This window comes from Pseudophryne corroboree, chromosome 3 (genome assembly GCF_028390025.1).
Source record: "Pseudophryne corroboree isolate aPseCor3 chromosome 3, aPseCor3.hap2, whole genome shotgun sequence".
In the NCBI taxonomy this organism is placed as follows: Eukaryota; Metazoa; Chordata; class Amphibia; order Anura; family Myobatrachidae; genus Pseudophryne; species Pseudophryne corroboree.
The window spans coordinates 23,454,414-23,475,814 of NC_086446.1; the positions used below are offsets into that span (position 1 = coordinate 23,454,414).

The window sequence follows — 21,401 nt, forward strand, 5'->3', positions numbered from 1 at the left end:
CAGAGGTAGGGGCAGGGGGAAAAAGCTGCACACCACAGCTAGTTTCCAGGAACAGAAGTCATCTGCTAAATCTACCGCATGACGCTGGGGCTCCCCTGAGGGAGTCAGCTCATGTGGGGCACGTCTTTGACTGTTCAGCCACGTCTGGGTCCACTCACAGGTGGATCCATGGGCAATAGACATTGTTTCCCAGGGTTACAAGCTAGAATTCGAAGAAGTGCCTCCTTGCCGGTCTTTCAAATCGGCCCTACCGAAACAACCCCTGGAAAGGGAGATAGTTTTACAGGCAATTCACAAATTGTGTCTGCAACAAGTGGTGGTAGAGGTTCCCCTGCTTCAAAGAGGGCAGGGGTACTACTCAACTCTGTTTGTGGTTCCGAAACCGGACGGTTCAGTCAGACCCATTTTGAATTTAAAATCCCTGAACCTTTACTTAAAACGGTTCAAGTTCAAGATGGAATCGCTCAGGGCGGTCATCGCCAGCCTGGAAGGGGGAGATTTTTTGGTATCTCTGGACATAAAGGATGCATACCTGCATGTCCCCATATATCCTCCTCATCAGGCATACCTGAGATTTGCGGTACAGGATTGTCATTACCAATTTCAGACATTGCCATTTGGGCTTTTCACGGCCCCGAGAATTTTCACCAAGGTAATGGCGGAAATGATGGTGCTCCTGCGCAAGCAGGGTGTCACAATTATCCCGTACTTGGAAGATCTCCTCATAAAAGCGAGATCAAGGGAGAAGTTGCTGAGCAGCGTATCACTTTCACTGAATGTGTTACAGCGACACGGCTGGATTCTCAATATTCCAAAGTCGCAGCTGAATCCTACAACTCGTCTGCCCTTCTTGGGCATGATTCTGGACACGGACCAGAAAAGGGTTTTTCTTCCGACAGAAAAAGCATAGGAACTCATGACTCTAGTCATGAACTTGTTGAAACCAAAACAAGTGTCAGTACATCATTGCACTCAAGTTCTGGGGAAGATGGTGGCAACATACGAAGCCATTCCATACGGCAGATTCCATGCAAGGACCTTCCAATGGGACCTATTAGGCAAATGGTCCGGGTCATATCTGTAATTGTATCAGAGGATCACCCTGTCCCCCAAGGCCAGAATATCTCTCCTGTGGTGGCTAAACAGTGCTCACCTTCTAGAGGGCCGCAGGTTCGGCATTCAGAACTGGGTCCTGGTGATCACGGACGCGAGCCTCCGAGGTTGGGGAGCAGTCACACAGGGAAGAAACTTCCAAGGACTTTGGTCATGTCAAGAGACTTGTCTTCACATCAACATCCTGGAACTAAGGGCCATATACAATGCCCTACGTCAAGCGGAGATCTTACTTCGTAATCGACCAGTTCTGATCCAGTCAGACAACATCACCGCAGTAGCTCATGTAAACCACCAAGGCGGCACAAGGAGCAGAGTGGCAATGGTGGAAGCCACCAGGATTCTTCGCTGGGCGGAGAATCATGTAAGCGCTCTGTCAGCAGTGTTCATTCCGGGAGTGGACAACTGGGAAGCAGACTTCCTCAGCAGACACGATCTGCATCCGGGAGAGTGGGGACTTCATCAGGAAGTCTTCGCGCAGATTGCAAGTCGATGGGGACTACCCCAAATAGACATGATGGCATCCCATCTCAACAAAAAGCTACAAAGGTATTGCGCCAGGTCAAGAGACCCTCATGCGGTAGCTGTGGACGCCCTAGTGGCACCGTGGGTGTTCCAGTCGGTATATGTGCTTTCTCCACTTCCTCTCATACCCAAGATATTGAGGATAATAAGAAAAAGAGGAGTGAGAACAATTCTCATTGTTCCAGATTGGCCACGAAAAACCTGGTATCCGGATCTGCAAGAACTGATCATAGACGATCCGTGGCCTCTTCCTCTAAGACAGGACCTGTTACAACAAGGTCCCTGTCTGTTCCAAGACTTACCGCTCTTGTTTTACTAGAGTTTTTACTAGAGCCCATTCGCTTCCCTGAATGGTGTCGACTTGAGAAAGTCCGCTTCCCTGTTTAGGATTCCCGGAATGAAAACCGGATAAGGTTGGATGATGAAGTTCTGCCCACTTTAGTATGTGACTTACCTTCTTCATCACTTTTCGGCTGCAAGATCCTCCCTGATGTTGAGGTACGCTACTGCCGTCACATTGTCCGAGTGGAACTGGACTGGTTTTCCCTGAAGAGTGTCCCGTGCCTATGCTGGTGCCCTGTATATGACCCGAGGTTCCAACCTTTAATGGCAGACAACTTTCTTCTTTGGGAACACAACCTTCCTGACACTGCTCCCCAGTGTCAGAATTTTCCCAATCTGATATCAAAAGGATTTCCCTTTGTCCAGCTGGGATGTCTGTTTCCCTTTGTCCAGCTGGGATGTCTGTAGCCACCAGGCTAACAACCTTCTTACTTTTATCGTAAGTACCATAGTCCATTTTTATTATCTGATGCAATCCATTAATACCTACAGCACCGTGTATTTCCAGGTGGTCCCTCCAACCACCAACCAGGCCAACACCGCCCAGCCTTCACGATCCAATGAGATTTGGGCATATCCAGTGTGGTGTGACTGTAGATTCTATTCGGTAATAATCAGACGCTTCAGAGACCTCGAGTGGAATTGTGCATACTCCACCCTGTCTATGTAGATACCATTAAACCAATCACCCGCATTGCTGCGTGAATGGATACCGTTTGACTGTGTAGCAAGTCCTGAATCCTAGACTGAACCCTGGATATCTTGTTGCGAGGTAAAAATTACTCTCTGCAGACCTGATCCAGTATAACCCCCAAGTGAGTCATCCGGTGTGACGGAACTGGAGACGATTTTGTCCAATTAATGAGTCACTCGTGCCTCTGCGAACACGTAATTGTCTGTTGCAGATGTTGTAAGAACAATCCCTGTGACTGTGCCAGGATTAAAAGATCATCTAGGTATGGGAAAACTGGCGGAGATAAGGTGTCATCACCCCCATATTCTTGGTAAATACTCTGGAGACCGTGGCTAACCCAAAGGGTAAGGTCTAGAACTGAAAATGCTGTTGGAGGATACCAAACCTTAAATAACACTGATGGACAGTGGTATAGGAACATGTAGGTAAGCATCCTGTATATCCAGGGATACCATATAATCCCCTGGCTCCATGCCAACATAAGGAACGTAACAATTCCAAGTGCCACAGAGGTTCCAAATGTATTTGTTCAGCATTTTAAGATTGAGCATGGGCCGAAATGACTCATTTGGCTTCCAAACTAAAACCAGGTTGGAGTAAAACCTTGTCCACGTTTGCAGGAGGAACTGGAATGACTATTCCCGACTGAAGCAATTTCTGAATTGCTTCTTGCAAAGCCTTGTCCTTCCTCTCTACCCAAGATGGGCTGTCTTCAAGGCGAAAGTATAATCTAGAGATACCATGCCAGATCTGCGATCTGAAGAAGTCGGCTCCCCCAGCCTTGGGTCCCCCGGGCAGAGGCCCACACCACTAGACTGATGGTTTATTTTTCTACAGCACCTGGTATTCCCAGATGGTCTCCCATCCAAGTACTAACCATGCCCAACACTGCTTAGCTTCCAAACTCAGATGAGATTGGTCCTCTCCAGGGCGGTGTAGCTGTAGATCCCAACCGGACTTCTGGTAGCCCAATCCTTTCGCTCTTCCTAGAGACCAAAAGGGGTGGAACTTTAGGTTTGAAACTGTATGTGGAAAGAACTTGACCTTGGAATCTGCTTCCAACAATTCCACAACCTTCCTAGATTCTGAATCAGCTTCCACTTACCCAGCTAAACTGCTCTGCGAGCAGGTATAGTTGGGACTGATGCCCTGGAGGAAATAATGCCCATACCCAATGCTGCTTCTCCAGGAACATTGTAGTCTTTTTTTTATATGAGCTATATTAGATTTTTGCTCTACTGAAAAATCTCTTTCCAATGCATCAGTTCAGGCAGCCACTGCCTTTGCCATTCAAGCCGAAGCCAAGGCTTGGGTTTATGACTGCCCTAGACAGGGAAAAAAATATTTTTTTGAAACCCATCCTCTCCAGCCCGTGAAGTTGAAAGCAAAGATAATGTAGATTTTTGCACTATTCAAATCACTTGCGTATCTACCTTAGGAGCCACCTTCCCTTTCTAAAAAAATCCCCAGCTGGAAGAGGATAATTGGAATTCCATTTCTTAGGAATTCTAAACTTATTGGGCGTTGCCGAAGCCTCTTCCATGATTTCCGTCAGCTGATCTGACCCTGGAAACTCAGGTTTTGGGACGTTTAAACACAGGTTTTTAACACAGGCTCTGCTGAATCCTCGAAGGATAGAATGGCTTCATTACTTTAATTAACTCAGCTATATTCCAGAGCTGAGACCTACCTCTTTTTTGTATGATGAAGTAGAATAAATTGGACTTTCATCTTCCAATGAATCTGATCAATGTGTAGCCTGTTGAGAGTGAAGATTTACTTACCACCGGCTCTCAGAAGCTGCTGCTGGGAGTGATACACCATAGGTGGATCTGCATGTAAAGGCTAATAGTGTAACCCTATGACTGGTACAGGAATTTGGAGGAATTATCCAATCAGCTTATTGAATAAAGTCTGTGCAAATAGAGCCCAAGGTGGATACATTTATACTTGAATCTGCCTTGTATTTTTGCTGAAGCTAAAACATTATGCACACAAACCATCCTGAACCAGATCATGAGAGGATAATACAGTTTTGCAAACATGGTATGAGTGTCCTCGCCTTTGCAGCTCTTATACATGATAAATAATCAGCACTTCCACAGTGTACTACACAATTTTGTGACTGTAATCACTTTTTTTTAAATTATATCCATCCGACCATCCTATGCACCAGCATTGAGGCTCTGCAAAACAAACTGACAGACATATAGTAAAGTCAGCATCATACTAGCAGTCAGTCACATGTTATACATTTGTATAATAAGCAATATGAGTACATCATCAACTACAATAACATTTTAAGTATGTAGGAGAACACATTTACTGAATCATGTATTAAACAGATCTAACGTATTCAGACGCAATGCAAAAGAACCAGCAATGGTATACAGACTCATATGCATCAGGCACTTATCTAACTATTCGTACTTCAAAAGTAGATAGAGATTTAGTGCTGTATTACCCATACTCAGTAGAGTGGGATACAGGTATGTTAGCGAACGATGAGTGGATCCAGACGCTACTAGTGTACACTGCTGCTCCATGAACCTATAGTGAACACAGACGCACCGGTCACACAGCTGCCTATGCTGCTACTGGGTCCCCTTCGTGTACAGCGTCTGGGACGGAAGCAAGGAAACAGTTCATGGCGGGAGACTCGGCGGAAGCTGGTCATAAATCGGGGGGAAGGGGCGACCAGGAGAGCGTCTGACTCCCCACTGCTGACATCAACCCTAGGGATCACGACCTCATACTATTCCTGGAGCCAATGATCCCTAAGGCCTAGCATTGGAGCACCCGTGGTAGCGGCGTATCAGCTACTGTTTGGTAGTCTCCTCCCAAAACAGTGCGGCTGTGTCCGTATTCCATCTACTAAGCGGAACCGATGCCTTACCTTCTCCCCGTGCTCTGGCCACAGCCTGGTAACGTCTGCTGGACCTGCTAGTATATCCGACACAGACGCCCGCCGAAACAGCACTGTACTCGTGGGTAAGCATTGTCACAAATCGGCGGGGAGTTGTTAAAGCGACTCTTTCTAAGTTACGTATAAGATGCTGTTTAGAAGGATCACTCAAAAATTAGTGAGACTATAAAACCAAAATAAGAAAACTTAGTGCTGCTAAAAAACAGCAGCCCTCTGACCATTGTCCGGCTCCTGCCGCACCAAACAAAAAACTGATTTGCCTGAGCCAGGGGGCGGGGATATATGGACGGGCCTGTTGCACGCTGGGAGGCCGGAAGGCTTTCACCAATTGGTGTAGGTCCGCTGTCGCTCCATCATATCCCATTGTTATCCTGTGGATAACCTGTGGACCCTGCCGTAGAAATGCTACATAAATAAAAAACAAACACAGGGTGATATAGGTGTTGTAAAAAAAAACATGTAAGATGGTGATGCCCCAAAGTGGCCCAGCCAGAGCAATCCTAGTAGCCCCACGCCCCATAAGTATAATAATTCAGAAAATAATATAAGAGGGATGGTTTTCCACCCACGATAATACATTGGTGGTGACCTCCGTCCTTTTTCTTAGTGAAGAAGAATCCAGCGCCGGCTGGAGAGGTGGAAGGTGGATGAAACCCCTTCCAGGTTTTCTTTAATGTAGGAAAAAAAGAGAAAAAATAGGGAAAGCAAAATAGTTACAAATGTAAATGTACATAAACAGAATACAATAACATACATGTACAATATAGATCAGAATATGACCACATTGTCTCCGATAATTATATAAAATCAGCACTGGGGAGCAGTGGCGTGCGGTGAGGTCTGTGGCTGGTGAGGCACTACAGCCATAATGTCCGCCGAATCTGCCGATGACCCCTACCGCCGCCGAGCCAATGCCCGCTACTGCCCCTGAGTCAATGCCCGCTGCCACCGTCAATGGCTTACAAACTCGCCCACCATCAACTGACCCAGCCCTCCACCCCTAATTTGCATCTCACTCCGATGCCGCCAATGCCCACTGCCTGCTTGCGCATCATACTTGTGATATATTGTACATTTATATAGAAAAAAAAAATTAGTGTTTGGGAAGAGAGTGGGAGGGAGGACATGAATGCAATTTTGTTGTCCAGGGCTTCCATTAACTTAATGGAAAAGGGTCAGAATGGGTTAAAAAATGTAAAAAAAAAAAAATGCGTGAGGTCCCTCCTCCTTAGTATAACCAGCCTCAGGCTCTTTGAGCTGGTTGTTTAAATACTGGGGAAAAATTGGACAGGGGTTCCCCGTATTTAGACAACCAGCACCGGGCTCTTAGTCCGGTCCTGGTTTCAAAATTACGGGGGACAAAAGACGTAGGGGTCCCCCGTATGTTTAAAACTAGCATCTGGCTCTACTAGCCAGGGACATAATGCCACAGCCCGGGGGACACATTTATGTAGGTCCCTGCGGCCGTGGCATTACCTCCCCCAACTAGTCACCCCTTGACGGGGTTCCCTGGAGGAGTGGGGACCCCTTAAAGCAAGGGGTCTCCCCCTCCAGGCACCCAAGGGCCAGGGGTGAAGCCCGAGGCTGTCCCCAGCACCCCTGGGCAGTGGCTGATAGCCATAAGATTGTTAAAAAAAAAAGAGTATTGTTTTTTGCTTTGGAACTACAAGGCCCAGCAAGCCTCCCCCACTTGCTGGTACTTGGAGAACCTCAAGTACCAGCATGCGGGGAAATAACGAGCCTGCTGGTATCAGTGGTTCTACAACAAAAAAAATACCGAAATAAAAACACAACACACACACTGTGAAAGTAAAAGTTTATTAGAACACACTCACACATACTTACCTACATCCCACGCCGATCACGTCCACTTGTCCTGTAGAATCCAATAGGGGCACCCGGCACCTGTAAAAATTAATAAAATTAATACTTACAGGGGGGGGACAGGGGAGAGAGAGAATGAACACGTTCGCTCACTCACAGATAGCGGAGCTCCCGCCCGTTGCTTAGTAACGGGACGCCTGGCAACAGTCTGAGTGCCGCAGCCAGGAAGGAGGCGGCAGCGGAGGGTGCAGATCCGGGATCTGGAGGCGGAGGGCCAGGTGGAGAGGTGAGCACTGCGGGGACTTAGCTGTGTGACATTTTTAGACAACACAAAGAGAAAACTCACTCCTGCTTCAGGCCTGTCGCTCCAACGCCAGTCACAACCGCCGGGTCCCGCGGCCTCTTCCGCCTCCAGGGTCGCGTGGGTGATTGGACAACGGATCCAGCACTGGATCCGCTGCCCAACCACAGGTGCCTTGGTGACATGGGGGTGGTGCTCCTGTCAGCGAGGCACTTTTTGCAGTGCCGCTTTCCCTATCTTTTTTCATCGGCTTTTACAGCCCAGTGCTTGGCCTCGCCCCCCGCTCTGCCCCGATTCCCATTATCTATGGGAGGCACTGTTATCAGCCTCCCAAACTAATTTAAATGCATCAAATTATTACAATTAAATAAAGAAGATACTTATGACACAGACTATGTATCATAAGTATCTTCTTTGTATGACTTGAATAATTAATCACAGGGGACGCACTGCCTCCCCTGACTGCACGTCCCTGCTGAAGAGTGACGGAAATATCAGGTTCAAGACAAGACAGATGTGACAGTATAGAATGTATCAGGCTTTATTGTCATAGCCTATTTATATCATTACTGGAGACAGTATTGTCATAGCGGCATATTACACCTGTATTACGGTAACGGCGGGGTCTGCGCCACCTGTATTACGGTAACGGTGGGGTCTGCGCCACCTGTATTATGGTAACGGCGGGGTCTGCGCCACCTGTATTACGGTAACAGCGGGGTCTGCGCCTCCTGTATTATGGTAACAGCGGGGACTGCGCCACATGTATTACGGTAACAGCGGGGTCTGCGCCACATGTATTACGGTAACGGTGGGGTCTGCGCCACCTGTATTACGGTAACAGCGGGGTCTGCGCCTCCAGTATTACGGTAACGACGAGGTCTGCGCCTCCTGTATTACGGTAACAGCGGGGTCTGCGCCTCCTGTATTACGGTAACGACGAGGTATGCGCCTCCTGTATTACGGTAACGACGGGATCTGCGCCTCCTGTATTACGGTAACGGTGGAGTCTGCGCCACATGTATTACGGTAACGGCGGGGTCTGCGCCACCTGTATTACGGTAACGGCGGGGTCTGCGCCACCTGTATTCAGGTAACGGCGGAGTCTGCGCCACATGTATTACGGTAAAAGCGGGGTCTGCGCCACCTGTATTACGGTACCTGCAGGGTCACCTGTATTACAGTAATAGGACACTAGAGTGTAAGCCACCTGTGCAGAGATAATGCAGCACCAGAGGCTGCTTCAGCTGCCTTGTGTTGTGGGATTGATAGAAGTAAATCGGAGATCAGACCAGGGGAAAATGGCCGCCGCTCCTGACGTCACTACACGGCCAGGAAACCTATTGCTGCTGCAGCACATGCCGAACTGGTCTACAAGAAAATGGCCGCCGGCCTCCTGCACTGAGGATATGTATGGCAACGATCTTTACAGAGTGCGGTGCTGTGGCCGGGGAGTGAGAGGGGAGGGGCCAGTCACCAGGATGCTGCCTGTGCCGATCACACTTTACTTCTGGCCTGTGCGTTGCATCTTACTTCCGGCCTGTGCGTTCCACACACAGGAAGTGTGTTTCTATCGACTGCTGCAGCCTTCGCGTGTCCATGTAGATCAGGTAATGGCGTCTTACTATACAGGGGGAGCAGCATGTGGTGTCCTGTTATTCTTATACAGGGGGAGCAGCCTGTGGTGTCCTGTTGTTACTATACAGATAGAGCAGCCTGTGGTGTCCTGTTATTCTTATACAGGGGGAGCAGCCTATGGTGTCCTGTTGTTACTATACAGATGGAGCAGCCTGTCGTATTCAGTTAATATTATTGTACAGAGGGAGCAGCCTGTGGTGTCCTGTTGTTACTATACAGATGGAGCAGCCTGTGGTATTCAATTAATATTATTGTACAGAGGGAGCAGCCTGTGGTGTCCTGTTATTCTTATACAGGGGGAGCAGCCTGTGGTGTCTTGTTATTCTTATACAGGGGGAGCAACTGTGGTGTCCTGTTGTTACTATACAGGTGGAGCAGCCTGTGGTGTCCTGTTAATATTATTATACAGGGGGAGCAGTCTGTGGTGTCCTATTATTATTATTATTATTATTATTATTATTATTATTTTCTCATACGTCCTAGAGGATGCTGGGGACCCCAAAAGGACCATGGGGTATAGACGGGATCCGCAGGAGACATGGGCACTTTAAGACTTTAAATGGGTGTGAACTGGTCTTCCCTCTATGCCCCTCCTCCAGACCTCTTTTAAATTCTGTGCCCAGAGAGACTGGACACACACTAGGGGAGCTCTCCAGAGTTTCTCTAGAAAAGACGGCAGAAGACTTCAGTCTCAGAGGTAACGCGCAGTGCGCCATTGCTCCCACACACAAGCGGCACTCCATGGGTGCTGGGCGCAGGGGGGGCGCCCTAGGCAGCAATAAAAACTCAATTCTAGTCTGGCAAAAGTGATATACAGATATGCCAGTATAAAAAATAGCGGGACATAAGCGCACTGGTCCTCCCAGCTCTAATCAGCGCCATTTTCTCTTCACAGTGAGCTGCAGAGACGCTGGTCCTGGCCTCCTACACTTCTGTCACAAGTAACAGGGTGCTAAACGGGATGGGGGGGGACGGGACGACAACAGCAAATTTGGTGTTGAATTATTATATATAAAATGCGCTGACAGGTCTGGGGCATTATATATATATATATATATATATATATATATATATATATATATATATCATACTTGCCTACCCGACCCCCTCCATGAGGGAGAAAATTCTCTGTTCCTGGACTTTCCTGGTAATGTATGATTGCCATCACCTGTGGTGAGCTAGTTAATTGATAAGAAAGGTGTTTCACCACAGGTGATGGCAATCATACATTACCCGGAAAGTCCAGGAACAGAGCATTTTCTCCCTCATGGAGAGGGTCAGGTAGGCAAGTATGATATATATATATATATATATATATATATATATATATATATATATATATATATATATATATATATATATATATATACAAATATAGAAAACCACAGCACTCACCACCCCAGAAGCGGGGTGCAGTGTCTGCACTCACCACTCATAGGGTGGGGTGCATGCAGCCCATGGCCACCTACCCAAATACATACAAATAAATAGAGAATTCAGCACTCATCATAGCAAGCTCACTTGTCCTCACAACATCAATAAATAAATGATGGGGGTTTAGTTAGTGAATTGGCCAATGCATGGAAGCCTGCATACCGCTCCAAGGTACCCCACCTTCATGCAGGTCCTACACTACCACAAAGCCTTAAGAATTAAAACCTTTGGCTAACTCTTTGGTTAACTCTTATTAACCGTGGTCACAGGCCTTTTCATGCACCCCTGTGTAATCCCAATTGTTCTAAACCTGTGTCAGCTGCTCCTTAGTAATTTATCGGCTGTGTCAGGTGACTAGTATGCCTTTAAAAGTCACAAGATTAGTGGCAAGCATACATTAAACTTAGTGGGCATATTTGCAGTTATATTATATGTGATACAGTTGCCAGGTTTTAATTTCATAAGGCTTTGTGATAGTGTAGGACCTGCATGAAGGTGGGGTACCTTGGAGCGGTATGCAGGCTTCCATGCATTGGCCAATTCACTAACTAAACCCCCATCATTTATTTATTGATGTTGTGAGGACAAGTGAGCTTGCTATGGTGAGTGCTGAATTCTCTATTTATTTGTATGTGTGTATGTATATATGTGTATATATATATATATATATATATATATATATATATATATATATATATATATACTTTCAGATCGGGATAGGTGCTGGGTGTGGGCTGGCAAACTCCCTCTGTGTTTCTCCAATAGGCCTTATTGTGGGTCTGTCCTCTATAGCCCAGTGTGATAGTGGTGTCGGTTCGAGTGTGTCGACATGTCTGAGGCTGAAGGCTCTTCCCAGGAGAAGGATGGAGTGGGGACAGAACAGAGTGGGGGAGTGCACCGCCGACTGCTGATTGGGTAAATATGTTGAGTGCCTTGAATACAAATTTGGCTTTATTAAATAAGAGATTGGCTAAATCTGAGACTCCGAACCAAACATGGAGACAATCCATGGAAGATGCTTTATCTCAAACGCAGACTCCCTCAGGGTCAGAGAAACGTCCGTTTACCCAAATAACAGACATAGATACCGACTCGGATTCCAGTGTCGACTATAATGATGCCAGGTTGAATCCTAAGCTGGCTAAGAGCATTCAGTACATGATTGTGGCGATAAAAGATGTATTACATATCACGGAAGACCCTGCTGTTCCTGAGAGGAGGGTCTGTATGTTTAAAGGAAAGAAACCTGTGGTAACATTTCCTCCCTCTCATGAGCTGAACACTCTTTTTGAAAAGGCTTGGGAAATTCCTGACAAAAAGTTGCTGATTCCCAAGAGAATTATTATGGCATACCCGTTCCCCTCTGAGGATAGGAAAAAGTGGAAGTCAACCCCCAATGTGGACGAGGCTCTAGCACGGCTGTCCAAGAAGGTGGCGCTTCCGTCCCCTGACACGGCGGCCCTAAAGGATCCTGCGGATCGTAAGCAGGAAACTACTTTGAAATCTATTTATGTCACTACGGGTACGCTGCTCAGACTTGCCGTGGCATCGGCATGGGTGAGTAGTGCAATTGAAAAGTGGGCAGATAACTTATCATCTGACTTGGACAGCCTGGATAGGGATAGCGTTCTTTTGACACTGGGTCATATCAGGGACGCTGCAGTCTATCTAAAAGAGGCTGCGAGAGATATTGGCCTCTTGGGATCAAGGGCCAATGCCACAGCAATCTCGGCTAGGAGAGCATTATGGACTCATCAATGGAATGGTGATGCTGACTCTAAGAGGGCTATGGAGGCTCTGCCGTATAAAGGTGGTGTTTTGTTTGGTGAGGGCCTCGCAAATCTGGTATCTACAGCTACCGCGGGTAAGTCAGCTTTTCTACCGCATGTCCCTGCACAACAAAAGAAAACGCCTCTTTACCAGATGCAGTCCTTTCGGTCTAATAAATTAAGAAAAGGACGAGGGTTCTCCTTCCTTGCTGCTAGAGGTAGGGGAAGGGGAAAAAAGTTGCAGGCTGTAGCAAGCTCGCAAGAGCAGAAGTCCTCCCCGGCCGCTACCAAATCCACCACATGATGCTGGGGCTCCGCTGCTGGAGTCCGCATCAGTGGGGGCACGTCTTCAACTCTTCAGTCAGGTCTGGGCTCGTTCGGCCCTGGATCCTTGGGTGCTAGAAATAGTGGTCCAAGGGTACAAACTGGAGTTTCAAGACGTGCCTCCTCACCGATTTTTCAAATCGGCCTTACCAGCTTCTCTTCCGGAAAGGGAAGTAGTATGCGCTGCGATACCAATGCTATGTCTGCAGCAAGTTATTGTCATGGTCTCCCCGTCACAATGGGGACAAGGCTTTTATTCAAGCCTGTTTGTGGTCCTGAAGCCGGATGGCTCGGTCAGACCGATTCTGAACTTAAAATCCCTCAATTTGTATCTGAAAAGATTCAAATTCAAGATGGAATCTCTCCGAGCAGTGATCTGCAGTTTGGAAGGGGGGAATTTTATGGCGTCAGTCGACATAAAGGATGCCTACTTACATGTCCCAATATATCCTCCACATCAAGCTTACCTGAGGTTTGCTGTTCAGGATTGTCATTACCAGTTTCAGACGGTGCCGTTTGGTCTTTCCACAGCTTTGAGGATTTTCACCAAAGTAATGGCGGAAATGATGGTGCTCCTGCGCAAGCAGGGTGTCACAATTATCCCGTACTTGGATGATCTCCTGATAAAGGCGAGATCAAAGGAGCAGTTACTAAGAAACGTTGCGCTCTCCCTGACAGTTCTGCAACAACATGGTTGGCTCCTAAATTTGCCAAAGTAAAGTTGGTTCCGACAACACGGCTGTCATTCTTGGGCATGATCCTAGACACGGAACTGCAGAAAGTGTTTCTCCCAGTGGAAAAAGCTCTGGAAATCCAGAACATGGTCAAGGAGATTCTGAAACCGGTGTCGGTTCATCAATGGACTCGGGTGCTGGAGAGTGGGGTCTTCATCAAGAGGTCTTTGCAGAAGTGACAAGTCATTGGGGAATTCCTCAAATAGACATGATGGCGTCCCGCCTCAACAAGAAGCTTCAGAGATATTGTTCCAGGTCGAGGGACCCTCAAACCAGTGCAGTGGACGCCCTGGTGACACCGTGGGTGTTTCAGTCGGTATATGTGTTCCCTCCACTTCCACTCATTCCAAAGGTGATAAGGATCATAAGAAGAACAAGAGTTCAGGCGATACTCATTGTTCCAGATTGGCCACGGAGGGCCAGGTATCTGGATCTTCAGGAATTACTCATAGGAGATCCCTGGCCTCTTCCTCTAAGAGAGGACCTGTTACAGCAAGGGCCGTGCGTGTTCCAAGACTTACCGCAGTTGCGTTTGACGGCGTGGCGGTAGAACGCTAAATCCTAGCTCGAAAGGGTATTCCTGGTGAAGTCATCCCCACTCTACTTAAAGCTAGAAAGGAAGTAACGGTGAAGCATTATCACCGTATTTGGTGAAAATATGTGTCTTGGTGTGAATCAAAGAAGGCTCCTACGGAAGAATTACAGCTGGGTCAGTTTCTCCATTTTTTGCAAGCAGGTGTGGATGCGGGCCTAAAGTGCAGATTTCGGCCTTAACGATTTTCTTTCAAAAAGAATTGGCCACTTTTCCAGAGGTTCAGACTTTCGTGAAAGGAGTGCTGCACATCCAACCTCCATTTGTGCCCCCAGAATGTTTATGTGCAGACAAGCTTCCTGGCTTGACCACTTTCCCTGAAAATTTCTCCCCTGTGTGACTGCTCCCCAGCCCCGGAGGCTTGCATCTGTAGTCACCAGGATCCAATCCTGAATCCCGAACCTGCGCCCCTCCAGAAGGTGAGAACTGTGCAGCCCCCACAGAAGGGAGATTCTGGTCCTGGAAGATAGGATTATTTTCCGGTGCATGTCCAGGTGAGACCCGGACCACTTGTCCAACAGGTCCCACTGAAAGACCCTGGCATGGAACCTGCCATACGGAATGGCCTCGTAGGCCGCCACAGTCTTCCCCAGCAACCGTGTGCATTGAAGAATTGACACCTTTGCTGGTTTCAGTATCTGTTTTACCATGTTCTGTATTTCCAGAACCTTTTCCACTGGAAGAAAAACTCTCTGCAATTCTGTATCCAGAATCATACCCAGGACTGACAGCCGTGTCATCGGAACAACTGTGATTTTGGCAAGTTTAGGAGCCAACCATGTAGTTGCAGAATCGACAGTGAAAAGGCAACACTTTTCAGCAACTGCTCCTTGGATCTCGCCTTTATCAGGAGATCGTCCAAGTACGGGATAATTGTGATTCCCTGCTTGCGCAGGAGGACCATAATTTTCGCCATTACTTTGATGAGCGGCTTTGTCTCACAAAAGCCCCAATTTATATTCCATGCTAATAGAGCGGAGGTGAGTACTCGTCAGCAATTTCTGCCTAAAGTGGTTTAATCATTTCACGTGAACCAGCCTATTGTGGTGCCAGTGGCTACTGACACCATGGCGGAATCCAAGTCTCTCGATGTGGTCAGAGCTTTGAAGATCTATGTTGCCAGAACGGCTCAGGTTAGGAAAACAGAGGCTCTGTTTGTCCTGTGGGCTCCCAACAAGATTGGGGCTCCTGCTTCCAAGCAGACTATTGTGCGCTGGATCTGTAATACGATTCAGCAGGCTCATTCAATGGCAGGATTGCCGTTACCGAAATCGGTGAAAGCCCATTCTACCAGAAAGGTGGGCTCATCCTGGACGGCTGCCCGAGGGGTCTCGGCATTACAGCTTTGTCGAGCTGCTACTTGGTCAGGATCAAACACCTTTGCGAAGTTTTACAAGTTTGATACCCTGGCTGAGGAGGACCTCTTGTTTGGTCAATCGGTGCTGCAGAGTCATCCGCACTCTCCCGCCCGTTCTAGAGCTTTGGTATAAACCCCATGGTTCTTGAAGCATCCCCAGCATCCTCTAGGATGTATAAGAAAATAGGATTTTAATACCTACCTGTAAATCCTTTTCTCTTAGTCCATAGAGGATGCTGGGCGCCCGTCCCAGTGCGGGCTGTATCTGCAGTTTGGTTATGGTTACACACATGTTGAGTTCAGTCAGTCTGTGGCTGATGTTGGTCATGCCGTTGCATGCGTTGTTGAATGCCATGTTGTACGGCGTGTTGGAGATGTGAGCTGGTATGTATCTCACCTTAGTTTTAAAATAATTAAATCCTTTTCCTCGAAAATGTCCGTCTCCCTGGGCACAGTTCCTGTAACTGGAGTCGGGAGGAGCCAGTTCACACCCAATCAAAGTCTTATAGTGTGCCCATGTCTCCTGCGGATCCTGTCTATACCCCATGATTCTTGAAGCATCCCCAGCATTCTCTATGGACTAAGAGAAAAGGATTTATCGGTAGGTATTGAAATCCTATTTTTTAATACGTCCTAGAGGATGCTGGGGTCCACTTCATGACCATGGGGTATAGATGGTTCCGCAGGAGCCATAGGCACTCTTAAGACTTTTCAATGGGTGTGAACTGGCTCCTCCCTCTATGCCCCTCCTCCAGACCTCAGTTTTAGAAATGTGCCCAGGAAGACTGGACGCACTCCAGCGGAGCTCTACTGATCTTCTCTGAAAAGACTTATGTTAGGTTTTTTATTTTCAGGGAGAACTGCTGGCAACAGTCTCCCTGCTTCGTGGGACTGAGGGGGCAGAAGTAGCAACCAACTTCCTGAAGAGTTTCATGGCTCTGCTTCTGGCTGACAGGACACCATTAGCTCCTGAAGTGTACTGAGCGCTAGCCGTGCCTAGATGCTCACTCCCACAGCACGCCGTCACCCCCCTCACAGAGCCAGAAGTCAGAAGACAGGTGAGTAGAAGAAGACATATCTTCTATCAAGAAAAGTGACGGCTGAGGTACAACGCAGCTGGCGGGAGCGCAGAGCGCCATTGCTGCCCACACACACAGGCACTGCAGGGTGCGGGGGGGTGCCCTGGGCAGCAAAAACACCTCTATAAACTGGCAAAAAGGGGGCATAAGATGGCCAGGCACAGCCCTACCCCCTCCAGTATAAATATTATGAACAGTTTCTGAGGTAAAAAGGGCGGAACTTCTTCCTCAGACAGACAGCACACTGCTCAGCGCCATTTTCTCCTCAGGCTGCAGAGACATCGCTGGTCCTCCTTCACTTCTGACTACAAGTATCAGGGTGCAAAACGGGGGGGGGGGGGGGGGGAGGGGGGGGGCACAAGCGAATTTGGTGCTTTACAAGTGTGTTTTACTGTGTAAAAAGCGCTGCATGTCAGTGGGCATTCTGTGTTCACAGGCATTAGATACTGGCGCTGGGGTTGTGAACTGGCTGCTCCTAAACTGTGTCCCTCTGACAGATTTTACTGTCCCCTATAAGTCCCAGTGTGTCTGTGAGTGTGTGTGGTACACGTGTGTAAGACATGTCTGAGGCAGGGAGTTTCTCCCCGGAGGAAACCATTTTAGGGACACAGAAGTGTAATGTAGTGGCGCTGCCGGCACACCAAGAGCCTGCATGGGTGAAAGAAATACGTGATAGTATGCATCATATCAATAGGAGATTAGATAAATCTGAATCTCATGCTGAGTGCTGGAGAAAATCTGTGGAGGATGTGATTTTTCAGCGCTCTGTTCTTCCATCCGCAGGCGACCCCTCTGGGTCACATAAGAGACCGTTTGCAAAATTTTGTGAACACTGATACCGACATGGACACTGATTCTTGTGTCGATGATAGTGACTCCAGAGAAATAGATCATAAATTGGAAAAAAATATACAATATATGATTGTAGCTATAAGGGAAGTTCTGGAAGTCACGGAAGCCACTCCTGTACCTCAGGAGAAGGCTTATTTCTATAAAGAAAATAAATCTAAGGTCACTTTCCCTCCTTCACACAAGCTTAATACTCTCTTTGAAGGGATGTGGGTGAATCCCGAAAAGAAATTTCGTATTCCCAAGAGAATTCAGATAGCTTATCCTTTCCCGGTGGAGGACAGGAAAAAATGGGAGTACCCACTGTGTTAGACAGTGCACTGTCCAGGTTGACAAAGAAGGTAATTCTCCCTGCACCTGGCACGGCTTCACTAAAAGAGCTGGCAGCCCGAAAGATGGAAACTACATTGAAATCCATTTATGTTGCTAATGGTACGCTGCTCAGGCCCACAATTGCTTGCGTGTGAGTGAGTCGCGCTATTGAAAAATGGTCAGAAAGCGTGTCATCAGAAATTGACACGATTGATAAAGATGAGATACTCCTTAAGTTAGGGAATATCAAAGATGCTGCCGCATACATGCTAGAAGCGATGAAAGATATTGGACTCTTGAGTTCACAAGCCGCTACCATGGCAGTATCGGCTCGGCGGGTGCTGTGGATTCGCCAGTGGAACGCGGATGCAGATTCCAAAAGAAATGTGGCTGCTCTCCCATATAAAGGTGAGGCCTTATTTGGCGATGGACTGGATGCGTTAGTCTCGGCGGCTACCGCAGGTAAGTCGACATTTTTGTCCTCTGCAACTGCACTGGCAAAAATGACATATCACCCGCACATGCAGTCCTTTCGGCCCAATAAATACAAAAAAGCGAGAGGTTCCCCCTTCTTTGCGGGTAGGGGAAGGGGAAAGGGAAAGAAGTCCACAGCAGCTTCAGGTTCCCAGGAGCAGAAGTCTACCCCTACTTCTGCCAAATCTTCAGCATGACGCTGGGGCTTCTTTCCGGGAGGCCGCACGTGTGGGGGCACGTCTCAGACTGTTCAGCCAAGGTTGGATTCTCTCTGGCCTGGATCCCTGGTTGTTGCAAATAGTGTCCCAGGGATACAAACTGGAGTTTCAAGACGTTCCCCCATGACGATTTTTCAAATCGACCTTGCCAGCTTCTCTTCCAGAAAGAGAAGCAGTAACAGCGGCAATCCAAAAATTATGTCAGGATCAGGTCATAGTCCTGGTACCTTTGTCACAACAAGGGGAGGGGTTTTATTCAAGCCTCTTTGTAGTTCCGAAGCCGGACGGCTCAGTCAGACCGATCCTAAACCTGAAAAATCTGAATCTCCACTTGAAACGATTCAAGTTCAAAATGGAATCACTGAGGGTAGTGATTTCCAGTCTGGAAGAGAGGGACTACATGGTGTCTGTAGACATAAAAGATGCTTACCTGCATGTTCCCACTTATCTTCCTCACCAGGCTTATCTGAGATTCACGGTTCAGGATTGCCAGTACCAATTCCAGACGTTACCTTTCGGTCTATCCACGGCGCCGAGGGTATTCACCAAGGTGATGGTGGAGATGATGGATCTCCTGCGTCAAAAAGGAGTCAATATAATTACTTTTCTCTGACGTCCTAGTGGATGCTGGGACTCCGTCAGGACCATGGGGAATAGCGGCTCCGCAGGAGACAGGGCACAAAATTTAAAAGTTTGACCACTAGGTGGTGTGTACTGGCTCCTCCCCCTATGACCCTCCTCCAAGCCTCAGTTAGGTTTTTGTGCCCGTCCGAGCAGGGTGCAATCTAGGTGGCTCTCCTAAAGAGCTGCTTAGAAAAAGTTTGTTAGGTTTTTTATTTTCAGTGAGTCCTGCTGGCAACAGGCTCACTGCAACGAGGGACTTAGGGGAGAAGAAGTGAACTCACCTGCGTGCAGGATGGATTTGCTTCTTAGGCTACTGGACACTAGCTCCAGAGGGACGATCACAGGTACAGCCTGGATGGGTCACCGGAGCCGCGCCGCCGACCCCCTTGCAGATGCCGAATAGAGAAGAGGTCCAGAAACCGGCGGCAGAAGACGTCTCAGTCTTCATGAGGTAGCGCACAGCACTGCAGCTGTGCGCCATTGCTCTCCGCACACTTCACACCAGCGGTCACTGAGGGTGCAGGGCGCTGGGGGGGGCGCCCTGGGCAGCAATGTAATATACCTATTCTGGCTAAAATATATCACATATAGCCCCTGGGGCTATATGGATGTATTTAACCCCTGCCAGGTTCCAAAAAAAACGGGAGAAGAAGCCCGCCGAAAAGGGGGCGGGGCCTATTCTCCTCAGCACACAGCGCCATTTTCCTGCACAGCTCCGCTGCGAGGAAGGCTCCCAGGACTCTCCCCTGCACTGCACTACAGAAACAGGGTAAAAACAGAGAGGGGGGGCACTTATTGGCGATATTTATAATATTTGAGCTGCTATAAAGGGAACACACTTATTAAGGTTGTCCCTATATATATTTATAGCGCTTGGGTGTGTGCTGGCAAACTCTCCCTCTGTCTCCCCAAAGGGCTAGTGGGGTCCTGTCTTCTATCAGAGCATTCCCTGTGTGTCGGTACGTGTGTGTCGACATGTATGAGGACGATGTTGGCGTGGAGGCGGAGCAATTGCCTGTAATGGTGATGTCACCCCCTAGGGAGTCGACACCAGAATGGATGGCTTTGTTTATGGAATTACGGGATAGTGTCAGCACGCTACAAAAGTCGGTTGACGACATGAGACAGCCGGCAAACCAGTTAGTACCTGTCCAGGCGTCTCAGACACCGTCAGGGGCTGTAAAACGCCCTTTACCTCAGTCGGTCGACACAGACCCAGACACTGACACTGAATCCAGTGTCGACGGTGAAGAAACAAACGTATTTTCCAGTAGGGCCACACGTTATATGATCACGGCAATGAAGGAGGCTTTGCATATCTCTGATACTGCAAGTACCACAAAAAGGGGTATTATGTGGGGTGTGAAAAAACTACCGATAGTTTTTCCTGAATCAGAGGAACTGAATGAAGTGTGTGATGAAGCGTGGGTTACCCCAGATAGAAAACTGCTAATTTCAAAGAAGTTATTGGCATTATACCCTTTCCCGCCAGAGGTTAGGGCGCGCTGGGCAACACCTCCTAGGGTGGATAAGGCGCTCACACGCTTATCAAAGCAAGTGGCGTTACCGTCTCCTGATACGGCCGCCCTCAAGGATCCAGCTGATAGGAGGCTGGAGAATACATTAAAAAGTATATACACACATACTGGTGTTATACTGAGACCAGCAATCGCCTCAGCCTGGATGTGCAGTGCTGGCGTGGCTTGGTCGGAGTCACTGTCTGAAAATATTGATACCCTGGATAGGGACAGTATTTTACTGACTATAGAGCAGTTAAAGGATGCATTTCTTTATATGCGAGATGCACAGAGAGATATTTGCACTCTGGCATCAAGAGTAAGTGCGATGTCCATATCTGCCAAAAGAAGTTTATGGACGCGCCAGTGGTCAGGTGATGCGGATTCCAAACGACATATGGAAGTATTGCCGTATAAGGGGGAGGAATTATTTGGGGTCGGTCTATCGGATCTGGTGGCCACGGCAACGGCCGGAAAATCCACCTTTTTACCCCAGGTCACCTCCCAGCAGAAAAAGCCGCAGGCTTTTCAGCCGCAGTCCTTTCGTTCCTATAAGAACAAACGAGCAAAAGGACATTCCTATTTGCCCCGAGGCAAAGGAAAGGGTAAGAGACTGCAACAAGCAGCTCCTTCCCAGGAGCAGAAGCCCTCCCCGGCTTCTACAAAGGCCTCAGCATGACGCTGGGACCTTACAAGCAGACTCAGGGGCGGTGGGGGGTCGCCTCAAACATTTCAGCGCACAGTGGGCTCACTCG

The 21,401-nt window shown here is 48.1% G+C and overlaps 1 protein-coding gene and 1 pseudogene across 2 annotated transcripts in view; one reads left to right on the forward strand and one right to left on the reverse strand.

Moving 5' to 3' along the window:
• Positions 1-3,502: 3,502 nt before the first annotated feature.
• LOC134897108 (5S ribosomal RNA) lies at positions 3,503-3,621 on the reverse strand (annotated as a pseudogene).
• Positions 3,622-9,246: 5,625 nt separating this feature from the next.
• Positions 9,247-21,401, forward strand: part of LOC135054569 (oocyte zinc finger protein XlCOF7.1-like) — a 50,670-nt gene continuing 38,515 nt past the window's right edge. For both annotated transcript variants that reach the window (XM_063957725.1, XM_063957726.1), the window contains exon 1: positions 9,247-9,335. The gene's annotated coding sequence lies outside the window, so the exon portion shown is untranslated. The remainder of the gene's footprint in view (positions 9,336-21,401) is intronic.